The 12,654-nt window shown below is 53.9% G+C and overlaps 1 long non-coding RNA gene across 3 annotated transcripts; it reads right to left on the bottom strand.

Annotated features, from left to right (window-relative positions):
* Positions 1–4,206: 4,206 nt before the first annotated feature.
* LOC109493207 lies at positions 4,207–12,075 on the bottom strand. Of its 3 annotated transcripts, none has more exons than XR_006588108.1 (4): positions 11,603–12,075; positions 10,708–10,887; positions 9,340–9,985; positions 4,207–4,502 (listed from the first exon to the last, which is right to left on the bottom strand). It is a non-coding gene; the product is annotated as an uncharacterized LOC109493207 (long non-coding RNA). The 3 variants fall into 3 exon arrangements; XR_002737191.2 differs by having other exon boundaries at positions 9,340–9,518; positions 11,603–12,068; XR_006588109.1 differs by lacking the exon at positions 4,207–4,502 and adding an exon at positions 5,943–7,387.
* Positions 12,076–12,654: the final 579 nt, after the last annotated feature.

Raw genomic sequence — 12,654 nt, 5'->3', positions numbered from 1 at the left:
TGACAGCTTGGAGCCTGGAGCCTGCTTCAGATTCTGGGTCTCCCGCTCTCTCTCTGCCCCTCCCCCACTCACACTGTCTCTCTCTCTCTCTCTCTCTCTCAAAAATAAACAAATATTTAAAAATATTTTTAAAAAAAGAACTATGTATCATGGGTAGCACCGTGACTGTTATTATTTTTAATTTTTAAGATTCTTTGAGAGAGAAAGAAAGCACCTGTGGGGGAAGGGCAGAGAGAGAGAGAGAGAGAGAGAGAGAGAGAGGAGAGAGAGAGAATCCCAAGCAGGCTCTGCACTGTCAGCGGAGAGCCCAATGTGGGGCTCGAACTCACGAACCCCGAGATCATGACCGAGCCGAAGTCAGACGCTTAACCGACTGAGCCACCCAGGTGCCCCTATTATTTTTATTCTTATTAGCAACACCTGATCTGCCCCCCATCACCTCCAATTTCAAGGCCTCCCTCCCAGATGCGCCCTGGATCTACTCCCCAACCAGGTCAGCCCACGGACTAAGAGGAGGTAGGCTCTTTCAGGAGATGGAGAGTGGACAGCCCTTAGCTTGTAGACTGGCTAGCTGCCCAGAGCCAAGGCTATGCACCCCAGTGGTGGCCGCCTTTGAAGCCACCGCCTTACATAACTCCTTGCCCCCCCCCCCCATCTTCCTGTTTGTCCCCACAGTGACCCTGGGGAAGAAAACACAACCCAGGGTCATTTAGCCTGGGATTTCTTTCACATGACTCAGAATAATGTTGGGGAAAATTCTCCAAAGGCATGAACAGTGGAGGGTAGGGGTGCCTGTGCCTGCATTCAAATCCTGACACCAGCTCTTCCCTGCTGTGTGAATTTGGGGCGACTCCTCCGTGCCTTGATTTTCCTCTCCCTCGTGTGGAAAGTACATAATTCATAAGGGCGCTATAAAAGAGACTTGTGGGAAAATAAATGAGTGGAAGGCTTAGAACAGTAGCTGGCACATAATAGCTGCTTAGCAAAGGCAGCTGTTGTAAGAATTTAATGAGGTTACATTAAGTCATAACTAATAATTATTGTCAAAAAAGGGCTTTGCTCCAAATGAGACTTGAATTCCAACAAGGTGGCTGAGAAACTGACCTCATGGCTCAGCCTCAGGTTCCCTCGCTTGAAAAATGACCATAATACCTCCCTCGCCAGGAAAATGGCAAAAGTTGAATGAGGAAATCCATGGAAAGGAAACTGACGTCACAGGAGCCTCAATCCTTTCCCGTCTCCACTACCTTCGAAAGACTCCCAATACGGATCAGGGAATGCGCGCGCGCAAACACACACACACGCGCGCGCGCACACACACACACACACACACACACAATTATGAAAACGGACCATGGAGGGGGGCCATTATTCGGATGTTTCACCTCCCCTCCCCCAGTTCGCCCTCCCAAACTGTCTGAAGGCGTCTGCTGAAAAGTTCGGATCCACCCGAACCGCCCCCGCCTCCCCCTCGCGGGTGTAGACCGAGATTCGCGGGGACAGGAGAGGGGAAGAATGTTTGCGCAGCCTTCAAACGACTTGGCAGGCCACAAGAGGGAAAAGGCCGCTCCGGGAAGAGTTCAAATTGAAATTACACGGAGGGAAGAACGTGCAGATCAGCTCTGAAGCTCATAAAAAAAAAAAAAAAAAAGCGAGGTGATTGAGAAGAACAAACACGCCTCCAGAAGGAAAATGGAAAAGTTCGTAAACTGCGCTCTTCAAAGCCCGGCCGGGCTGCGGGGGAGGGGCCGGGCAGTGGCCGCGGGGCAAGGCCGCGGCCCCCCGGGGGCTGTTCCCATTCGAGTTTGGAAGGGAGAAACTCACCCGGCCTCCAGCTCCTCTACCCCGGGAGGTGAGCGCCTCCCCGCCCTCTCGCCCCCCTCCCTCCTCCGGGAACTTAAGGAGGTCTTGAGAGTGGTCCAGGCTCCAGCTGAAGCGGGGGCCTGGGGTCTGGGGAGGACCTACCCATTGGAACGTCCCGGGCAGGGCCCTAGTAAAAGCTGAGTCCTGAAAGGTAGGCAGGAGCTAGATCATTGGCTCATTGGATCCTATGCTGGAGGTCGAGCATTGTTTGCGTTTTACGCAAAAAAAAAAAAAAAAAAAAAACACTTGGAAAGCCTACGGAACCCTCCAGACTAGGATCAAGCTCTCCTGCCGCGGATTCTCTCTACATCACAGTTGCCTCCACTTGGGAGAAGACCCAGGTCGCCTAAGCCCCACGCGGTGCGCCCTGCCCCCCACAAGGTCCAGGCGGACCGGCCCCTGCTTCCCAGGTCAGCCCCCAGGCTCAGCAACTCATTAGCCTTACGGACACCAAATCACTCCAGGTGCTTTGGAGAAAAGCCTGCACATGAACCTTATGGCCGTGCCACCCCAAGTGGACTATTCTCCTAAAAGATATACATACGACCCCACCACCCCCAATACCCGCAGCCCCGAGCCAGCGTGCGCCCCCACCTACCTCTCTCGCTCGGGCTTCGTGGTCCCCACCAGAGAGGAACTTTCTATGAGCTGCTGGCCTGAGTAACGCTGGAAATTGGTCCTGACGCGGGACTGTGCAGCTTCCTAGGAGTTTCTACCAGCCTCTAGGCTCATCCGAGCCTCAGTGATCCCCCAAGACCGAGGAAATCGAGGCTCTCACAAAGGTTAGGGTGCCCCCAAAGGCAGGCTGTCCGGCAGAGACGGAGTTGGGCTGAACTCAGGGTTTACAGGCTCCAGATGGGGTGGGCACGTCCTGAGGCTCCTCTCCGACCTCCTCGAATTGGGTCGTGCCCAGTGGTTCATCCTGCCGACAAGGGCAGCTGCTGACCCAGGAGGCCCTGTCGGGGAGAGGGCTGCAGATTCCCCTCACCCTCATCTTCACCGGGCTGGGGCCAGTTTCCCCCACCCGCACTCCTCGAGCTCTCCTCCCTCTCTGTTCCTCCCAGCCCCCACTGAGCTTCTTCGGATTTGTTGGCCAAAACCTTGAAACTAACAGGGAAATTCAAGCCTCATTCCAAAGCCTCTGCCTGTATCCATTGTATCACTGGTTCTCAACCTTAGTGATCATTACAGCCACCTGGAAGGCCTGTTAGAACCAGATTTCCGGGCCCCACCCCAGAGATCCGATTCAATAGGTCAGCGAGGGGGCCGGAGAATTTGCATTTTCTAACAGGTTCCCCGGGGCGCGCTTTGCTGGTGCGGCCGATTCCGGAATACATTTTGAGAACCCGCGCTTTACCTGTTGGGTTGCTGCGAAGTTCCTCCCATTCCTAACGTCTACGTATTTTGCTTACGCCCAGACTAAAAGCCCCTTAAATGCAAGGATGCCGGGCTTCTCTGTATATCCCGCCCCCCGCCCCCCGCCCCCCGCACCTACCACAAGGCTTTGCATACAGAAAGGGCCTTCTGAGTATTTGGGCTTAATCATGAATGCCAAATATGTCACCCATTACACATGTTTGGGGTGTGCCTGACACCTTTCTGAGGGCATTGGAAGTAGCAGTTTGTTTAATACGAGCGCGGACAGATGCCAAAACAGAGCCTCAGGATGGGGATGCCAGGCATTGAGATGGAGAGAGACACCAGGCTCAGGGAAAGTCTCGGTGGGGAAGCCAAGTGCCGCCCAGTGCTCAGCAACCACTGCCTTCTCTACTCTGGGGCTACCCGTCTTAAAGGGACAGTCAGGGAAGGCTGGGCTCTCTAGGAGGCAATAGTAGAAAAGACAAGACCCGCAACTCCAGGCTTCCCACAATCTGGAATGTGCACCCCCAGCACCCAATTTGCACCTGCTTGGACCAGCCCATCTGTGCATCCCGAGGCTGGGAGAGACCCAGCGCCCCCAGAGCCACACTGGAGTTGCCCAGAATCTTTCTGAAAGGTCCTGAAACTCTTACCAGGGCTTAGGGGTTTCAGATTCCAGAGGATTCCCCAATTTAGGTCAAGAGGGATACCCATCCAGTCAGTGGGGGTGGGGTGCAGGATCTCCCAAGTGCAGCCACAGTGTCACTGGAGACTGTCAGCCAGGTAACACAGGATGAGGGAAAGGGGGTCCCTTGGAGAGCTGAGGATACCGGCCATCTTACACCTCCCGGGGGGGGGGGGGGATGGCGGCGGGGGGGGGGGGTGGGCCCAGCTTCTGTGTTCAAACTGTATTCCGTCCCTGAGTTCTGCACACAGCTCGGCGTTCCTGGGCCACGTCGTAAAAAAATTTACAAGACTATGTTAAACTGGCAGTAAAAACAATTAACTTTAATGGTACCTCGGGTGGGTGGCTGGGTGGGTCAGAGGGAGGGCCCCTGCTTCCTCCTCTCCCAACTGGGAAGCCAGAAGCCAAAGAGCGGCCTGCTGTCAGGCAAGCCTTTGGGTTCAGAGGTTCAAGGTGAAATCCCGAAGACGGCTGAGCACGGGGGGCCACCGGGGAAGAGTTCAAGTTCCACTTGATGGTGGCCAGCTGAGTAAGCTCGGAGAAGAAGCCTCTTAACCACTCTGAGACTCACTATTCGCATCTAGCAAATGGAAATCTATTAAATGGGAAAGTGTAAAAAAAAGAAAAAAATCTATTAACATGGGAATTCGTAAAAAAAAAAAAAAAATCTCCTTCTCAGGATTGTGAGGTTTGCAAATGATAGTTATTTTGTAAGCCTGGTAGGTAGATACACATTTATTAAGCATGTTTGTTTCATAAATGATGAATATTAGTTTCTGGAGGACTCGGGCTCCCCAGGTGTAAAATGAAATGCAAAGGCCAGGCTATTGCAGAGGCTGAAGCCCCCTTGTTCAGAACCCTGATGTAGCCAGCATCACTTACATGTAGGTTTCCTGCTGAAATTGACCTCCTTGTCCAGTCAGTGACCCTGGAAGTGACCCCATGCTCAGGCAGCCTGGAGCCCCAGGCTTTGAAACTGACCTGGATTTCGGGACAACTGGCGAGGAAATGAGAGTGGCCAGGGGGTGGGGACAGGGCCCACCGGATTCAAGAGGTTAGACCGTGTGACCTGGTCCAGTCCGGAAAGGCCTAATTCTGCAGGTCCCTACGACCTGGAGACAATTAACCATCCACTGCAGGGAAACCTCCGTCTGTTTGTGTGTGGCCCTCTCGGCCAACCAGGATTTGGGAGAGATGCCCCTGCCTGGGGACTGCCCACAGGAGGAAACCACCCTTTGACCTGTCTCTCTGCCTTGGGCAGTCGGTGGGGAAATGGGAGGGGGGAATGTCCTCACGGCTCCACCCTCCTCTCCCAGGGACCCGTTCAACAGGGGAGGCTGTTCCTGCCTGAGATCCACACCCCTTGCTAGGACCTCTTCAGGCACCGTGCGGCCTCTGGGGCTGCCCCTCTCTGGGCCAGCCACCCAGAGGCACGTCACCAGACACCCTGAGCCCTGGAAGGGAGCGGCTGCCATCGGGCTGAAGGAACCCAGCCCACAGCCCAGCATGCATCCTGCCATCAACTCAGTGCCCGATCCTCTTTATTCTACACCCTCACCCCCAGCAGGCATTTTTCCCTGTTCATGTCAGGCAGTTAAACAAAGTTTTAAGGGGCACCTGGGTGACTCAATTGGTTAAGCATCTGACTTCAGCTCGGGGCATGATCTCATGGTTTGTGAGTTCGAGCCCCCCGTCCGGGTCTGAGCTGACAGCTCAGAGCCTGGATCCTGTTTTGGATTCTGTGTCTCCCTCTCTCTCTGCCCCTCCCCTGCTCATGCTCTCCGCCCCCCCCACCCCGTCTTTCAAAACATGAATAAAAATTTAAAACAAACAAACAAAGTTTTAAAAGCTGTTGGGGGGTGGGGGCGCCTGGGTGGCTCAGTCAGTTGAGCATCCGACTTCTGCTCGGGTCATGATCTCACGGTTCGTGAGTTCCAGCCCCACGTGGGGTTCTGTGCTGACAGCTCGGAGCCTGGAGCCTGCTTTGGATTCTGTGTCTCCCTCTCTCTCTCTTCCCCTCCCCCATTCTTGCTTGCGCACGCACGCTCTCTCTCGCTCTCTCTCTCTCTCAAAAATAAATGAGCATTAAAAAAAATTTTTTTAACAAAAAAATAATAAAAAGCTGGGATGATGATCCAGGATAAGGTGATGTGATGGCTAATTTTTTGACGAGACTAAGGGATGCCCAGGCGGTTGGGAAAACTTGATTTCTTGGTGTATCTCTGAGGGTGTTTCCAGAAGAGGTTAACATTTGGACCAGTGGACTGGCTAAATAGGATACTCCTCACCAGTGTGGGTGGGTATCGTGCGATCCGTCGAGGGCCCCCCATCAAACAAAAAGGAAGAGGAAGGACAAATTTGCTCTCTGCTTGAGCTAGGATCACTGCTTCTGGTGTTCGGGCCTTGGGGCTCTGACGGGGGTTTACATCATCTGTAGACCCCCATCTGTAGACCCTCAGACTTGGACTGAATGACACCATCCGGTTTTCTGGGTCTCCGACTTGCAAATGGAGGACTCCGGGACTTCTGAGCCCCCATAATCACATGAGCCACTTCCTATAATGAATCTCGGTGCCGTGGGGCGCCTGGGTGGCCCAGTCAGTTAAGCGTCCGACTTCGGCTCAGGTCACGATCTCGCGGTATGTGAGTTCGAGCCCCGAGTCGGGCTCTGTGCCGACGGCTCAGAGCCTGGAGCCTGTTTCGGATTCTGTGTCTCCCTCTCTCTCTGACCCTCCCCCGTTCATGCTCTGTCTCTCTCTGTCTCAAAAATAAATAAACGTTAAAAAAAAAAAATGAATCTCGGTGCCGTGATGCAAGGAGTCGATCCCAGGCTGAAGGAAGAGGCCGTGTGGGGTTGTTCCAGTCAACTGTCCCCGCTCAGCCCAGCCTGTGAGCCACCCAGCCCCGGTTCCAGACAAGTGAATGAGCCGGCCAACTGTTCCAGTCGCTCTTGGCCATTCAGGTCTTCCAAGCTGAGGTCTCAGACATGATGGAGCAGAAGGTATCCCTTCTATACCCTATCCAAATTCCTGACCCACGGAATTTGTGAGCGTAAGAAGTGAGTGGTCTTGAGGCCACTAAGTCCGCGGTGGCTTGTCCCGGAGCATCCGATAACCACCACAGGGACCTTCACCCATCCGAGCCTCACTTTCCCCATCTGCAAAATGCGGATAAGAACGCTTTCAGGGGTGCTCCTGGAAGTGGAATGTGCTCACACAAATAGCAAACGATGAGGCACAGCCTCCCCGCACCCCCGGATTCAAGAGGCTAGACCCTGCTGTGCGGCTCACAGAGAGCTGGGCACCCCGAGATTCTCAATGCCCTGACCACCTCCTGCACCTCCCCATAGCCAGAGAAACTCTACCGACATTTCATCCAGATCTCACGTCCAAAAGGAAACCCCATGCACTGCATTGCACCCCGCCGCTATCCATTTCCCTTCGCATTCCCATCGAAGAATTAGTTTCCAGACAGCAAAGCCTGCCAACAGCAGAAATAAATCACAACTGGGAAGTACGTGAACATTATCCAAAGAGGAACAATTTAGCAAACATTTCTCCCCCTTCCAAACCAATAACAATTCAATTATTTGGCTGTCACTGGAAATGATGAAGCACCATGTGGCATTCCTGGGTGGGAAGGGGGAAGGCTCTGGAAAAGGACGTGAAAAGCAGCCAGGAGGACACAGAATCACAAAAAGGAACAAAAGGGGGGGTGGGTGCCCCTCTCTGAAACTGGGAGAAGGAACAACACTGGTCATCCTCATGGTCATTGGCATAACACTTGGTTGCACGATGCTCTCCCATCCGTGATGGTGTTGACCCTCTTGAGAAACAGGGATGTTGTCCGAGATGCTGTCTTCCGTCCACACGGAACAGAAAAACATTCAGGGGGCACCTGCATGGCTCAGTTGCGTGAACGTCTGACCTTGGCTCGGGTCATGCTCTCGAGGTTCGTGAGTTCGAGCCCCACATCGGGCTCACTGCCGTCAGCCCATCAGCGCAGAGCCCGCTGCAGATCCCCAGTCCCCCTTTCTCGGTCCCCTTCCCTGCTTGTGCTCTCCTCACCCCCCCCCTCCAAAATTTTTTTTAAAGGAAGCAAAGCATTCAGGTGTGACGGAAGGAGGGCCTACATTTACAGTCTCAAGATCTCCCAAAAATTGATAGGAGAGGAGCAGGAAACCACAGGGAGGCTCACAGTCTCCAAGTAGGCAAAGAGGGCGGCTGTCCGGTTAGAAAGAAGCAGGTAGGCCGGAGGCAGAGTTTGAAGGACCGCTTGGCCGAATCAGGTGAGAGTTTGGGTTCCAGCACACGGAGCAGGTGAGAGATAGAAGCCAATGTGTGGGGCCAGGGCTCTCCGCAGGAGGTGAGGTCCTTCCCTGAAAGTTGTCATGCCAGACAAAGAAGTCGCCAGAGGAGAGTGCTAAGAGTTTTGCTGGGGACCTCCGAAATGCCAGCTCTCGTGGAGAGGCCGGTGGGCTGTGAGATGAATGTTTAAGCCCGGAAAAGGAGATGAGGCGGGGGCTGGCAACTTGGCAAATAGCTGTCACAGAAAGTCGTAGAACCACGGCGGGGGGGGGGGGGGGGGGGGGACATCTAATAAAAACACACTAATGAGAAGAGAACTGGAAAATGCCAATGTGGGGAGATCCAGGAGGCCGAGGGGTATCCAAAAGACACAGAGAGAGGTGGGGAGGAAACAGGGACACAGAAGGGGGGTCCCCAAGGCCGCCTTGAAAGGAGCACAGGGGAATGTGGGCGGCTGTTGGAAACAGAAATCCCGATCTTTGTGACAGTGACATGACCGTTTGCATCCATCAAACTCATAGAAACATACACACGGAAAAGATGAATTTTGCTGTATATAAAATTATCCCACCGGGGGCACCTGGGTGGCTCAGTCAGTTGCGTCCGATTCTTTTTTTTTTTTTTTTTTTAATGTTTATATATTTTTGAGAGAGAGAGAGAGAGACAGAATGTGAGCAGGGGAGGGGCAGAGAGAGAGGGAGACACAGAATCCGAAGCGGGCTCCGGGCTCTGAGCTGTCAGCACAGAGCCCGACGCGGGGCTCGAACCCACGAACCGCAAGATCATGACCTGAGCCAAAGTCAGACGGCCAGACACCCCTTGAGTGTTTGGCTCTCGATGTTGGCTCAGGTCATGATCTCACAGTACGTGTGTTTGAGCCCCGCTTTGGGCCCTTCATTGACAGCTCGCTTGGGATTCTCTCTCTCTCTCTCTCTCTCTCTCCCTCTCTCTCTCTGTCCCTCCCCCGCTCACTCACTCTCATTCTCTCTCTCTCACTCTCAAAATAAATAGCCATTTTTACAATTTTTCAAAAGGCAAAATTATCACTCCATTTTAAACAAAAAAAGTTCAGCCGAGAAAAGGTGAAGCGAAAAAGATCATCAGAAACCGTGATCCACCCCTTACCAGCTGAGCGACCTTGAGCAAGCTCATCCCTGGACCTTAGTCTCTGCATCTATAAAACGGGCATCGTGTTCTCCAGAGCTGTTCGCGGAGATTCTGAGACAGCGTGCGTCCAGCGACTCCCAGGGCGCCTGGCTTAGGTAAGTGCCCTGCAACTCCCAATGCCTCCTTCCCGTCTACTCCTGAAAAAACAGATTCTGTCAGGCACCCTGCAAACCGTCGAATTTGTATCCCAGTCTTAGGAATTAACAGGCTACAGAACAATCAACGAGGCCAACCACAGCCGCCGCGCAGCGTGCCTTCTGAGCGCCCGGCTCTGTGCCGACCTTGTTCCATGCGCTACCTCGTGCACCCTCCCCGTCAGGCCGTGAGGCGGGTCACTACCGCCAACCTCAAAGCCTCTATGCTCTCAGATTCCCGTGACGGCGCGTCACAAAACCAGTCTCAGCTGTCACTTCCGGTCCCCTCGGAGAGGCCACAGGTTGCCCAGGAGAGGGCAAGAACTGAGGGCTATCCTGGTCGAAGACACAGAGTCCCGTCCCTTGGATGGAGCCTGGAGAAAGAAACTTCTGCCGCTGTCCCCAGTGACCTGTCGGAACTGGAGTTCATCAGGTTCTCACTCTGATGTCCCCGGCGGGACTCATCAGTCCTGCAAGAGGCAGGTGCGTAGTGGTCAAGAGCGTAGCGTCTAGGGGCGCCCGGGTGGCTCAGTCGGTGAAGCGGTTAAGCGTCCGACCCTTGATTTCCGCTCAGGTCATGACCTCACGGTTTGTAAGGTCAAGCCCTCCACTGGGCTCTGCTGACAGTAGGGAGCCTGCTTGGGATTCTCTGTCTCCCTCTCCCCCTGCCCCTCCCCCACTCGCTCCCTATCTCTGTCTCAAAATAAATAAATAAACATTAAAAAAAAAAAAAAGAGGGTGGGACCTAGAACTGCCAGTCTGCCTGCGTTCAAAGCCCAGCTTTGCCATTTATTAGCACGCACGGCTCTAGGAAAGTTCTAGAATGTCTCGGTGCCCCATTCTCCCCATCTCCCACACCTCCCTCATAGGGCTGACCTCAGGGTAAAGCTCTTCGTATTTGTAAGATGCTTAGACCCTTCTAGCCACGGCTATGAGGTGAGCCTGCCTGCTTTTCCCATAAGGAGAGCCTCTCTGGGACTCAGATTCCCCGGAGGAGAGGAGACGAAGGAAGGAAGAAGAAAGTGAACTTCCGTAGGGCAAGAAACACGGGTAGGAGACACACCGCACACAACCCAGGTAGGGCGGTGAAGAACAGGGAGATTTGCAGCCTCAGAATTAGCCTGGGGGGGGGGGGGCGGCAAGAGGGACCCTGTTCCGGACCTGAGAGGGGTCTCTGCAGGTTTCTTCCCACCTGCCGTCTTTCTTGCACATCTGTCCCGAGGGGTTCGCACAGCCAGAGGTGGGAGGTCCCCGCACCTCCGTCCTCTACCAGCCGCGCGGGACAGGCTCCAAAGGGACTCGCTCGTTTTGTAGCTCGAACTTGATTGGCTGCCGGCAATTTCATAAGGTTCAACCTCATCTCGTGTGGGAACTAAAAACAAAAAAAATAAAATAAGTGGGTTTGTTAGGGTCTGAAATGTGTCCAACTCCCCGAAATTCCTGCGTGGGAGCCCTGACCCCCACCCCCCACCCCAGGATGTGGCTGTATTTGGACGCAGGGTATTTAAAGAGGTGATTACGTTAGAGGGGTTCTTTAGGGTGGCCTCATCCAATCTGGCTAGTGTCCTTACAAGAAAAGAATAGGGCACATTAGGGACGCCGGGGCACGCGCGCATAGAAGGACAGCCATGTGAAGAGAAACAAGAAGGTGGCCACCTGCGAGCCAAGGAGAGAAGCCTCGGAGGAAACTGACCCTCCCAGCACCTTGACCTTGGACTTCTAGCCTCCAGAATTGTGAGCAAACAAATTTCTGTTGTTTAAGCCGCTCCGTTTGTACCATTTTGTTATGACCCCCCCAAGCTGACTCCTACATTTTTTTAAGTTTATTTCTTTATCTTGAAAGAGAGAGAGGGAGAGAATGAGCAGGGGAGGGGCAGAGAGAGGGGGGGGGCAGAGGATCCGAAGTGGGTTCTGCACTGACAGCAGAGAGCCTGATGCGGGGCTGGAATTCACGAGCCAGGCCAAATGACCTCCTAAGACCTCCTGTTCCTCGTGGTCCCTCTGGCCACCCAGTCCTTTCACAATCCCACGCAGCCATGGGGAATATTGGCCCATCTCACATAGGGGAGACACTAGCCGGGACTCACCTTCAGTCACACGGAGCGTAGGGAACGTGGCTTGGTGTCCGTGCCCATCTTGTCACGGGCAAGTTCAAACCCAGAGAGCAGCTTCGCAACCTCCCGTGGTCTTGCTTTCCTTCACCTAGCACATCGTCGGTAGCCAGGAAACGGTTTGCCCCAGCCCGCCGAGCCTCGGGTTTCCCTCCTGCCTTTACCGTTTCCTTGGTGACTGGCCTTGGGCAAGTTAAATCTCTGAACCTCTATGTCCTGATCAGGACAGAAGGCCCAGAATACCTACCTCTCAGAGCTCCAGGGAAGTTAGAAGCTGAAAATAGCAAGAGCCTATCACAGGCCATGACGCGTGGAAAGCATTCGATGAATTATGAATTCCGCTATCTCCTCATTTTACTTTTATTCTATTATTGAAAAAAAAATTTTAATGTTTATTTACTTTTGAGAGAGAGAGAGACAGAGCGTGAGCGGGGGAGGGGCAGAGAGAGAGAGAGGGAGACACAGAATCCGAAGCAGGCTCCGAGCTGTCAGCACAGAGCCCGACGCGGGGCTCGAACCCGCGAACTGCAAGACCACGACCTGAGCCAGAGTTGGACTCTCAACCGACTGAGCCACCCAGGCGCCCCCAATACACACTACCTTTAAAATGAGACTCCTGATAAAAAGGGGCTGGAGAATGCCCCGGAGACATACACCCTCCAAATTCCTCTCCAAGTGCGACAGCCACACACTTGAGCCTATCGGGGCGCTGACAGGTGGAGAGAGTGTTTCGGGGAGGATTTGGTGGGCCCGCCACCGTTCCAAGAAATTCCCGGTGCACCTACTGAAATGCACCCAAGAGTCGCCCTTCTCTGCAGAAAACAGTCTCAAGGTCACTGGCTGTGTCCCCGATGGCAGGCTCGAAAGGGACGGGGGATGGGGCCATGTCTATGCCTGCATCACGCACGTCTGTGCTCGACCTTCAATCCCGCTCCCCAGACACCCAGCCGCTGAAGATTCATCACCAGGCTCTTGCCCTCTTGAGTGACTGGACTCAGCTGATGGAAGGCACTGGCTACGGACAGGAG

The sequence above is a fragment of the Felis catus genome, chromosome D3 (assembly GCF_018350175.1).
Source record: "Felis catus isolate Fca126 chromosome D3, F.catus_Fca126_mat1.0, whole genome shotgun sequence".
NCBI classification, from domain to species: Eukaryota; Metazoa; Chordata; class Mammalia; order Carnivora; family Felidae; genus Felis; species Felis catus.
Note: the sequence above shows the minus strand (reverse complement) of the source record. Positions and strands in the feature narration are given on the sequence as shown.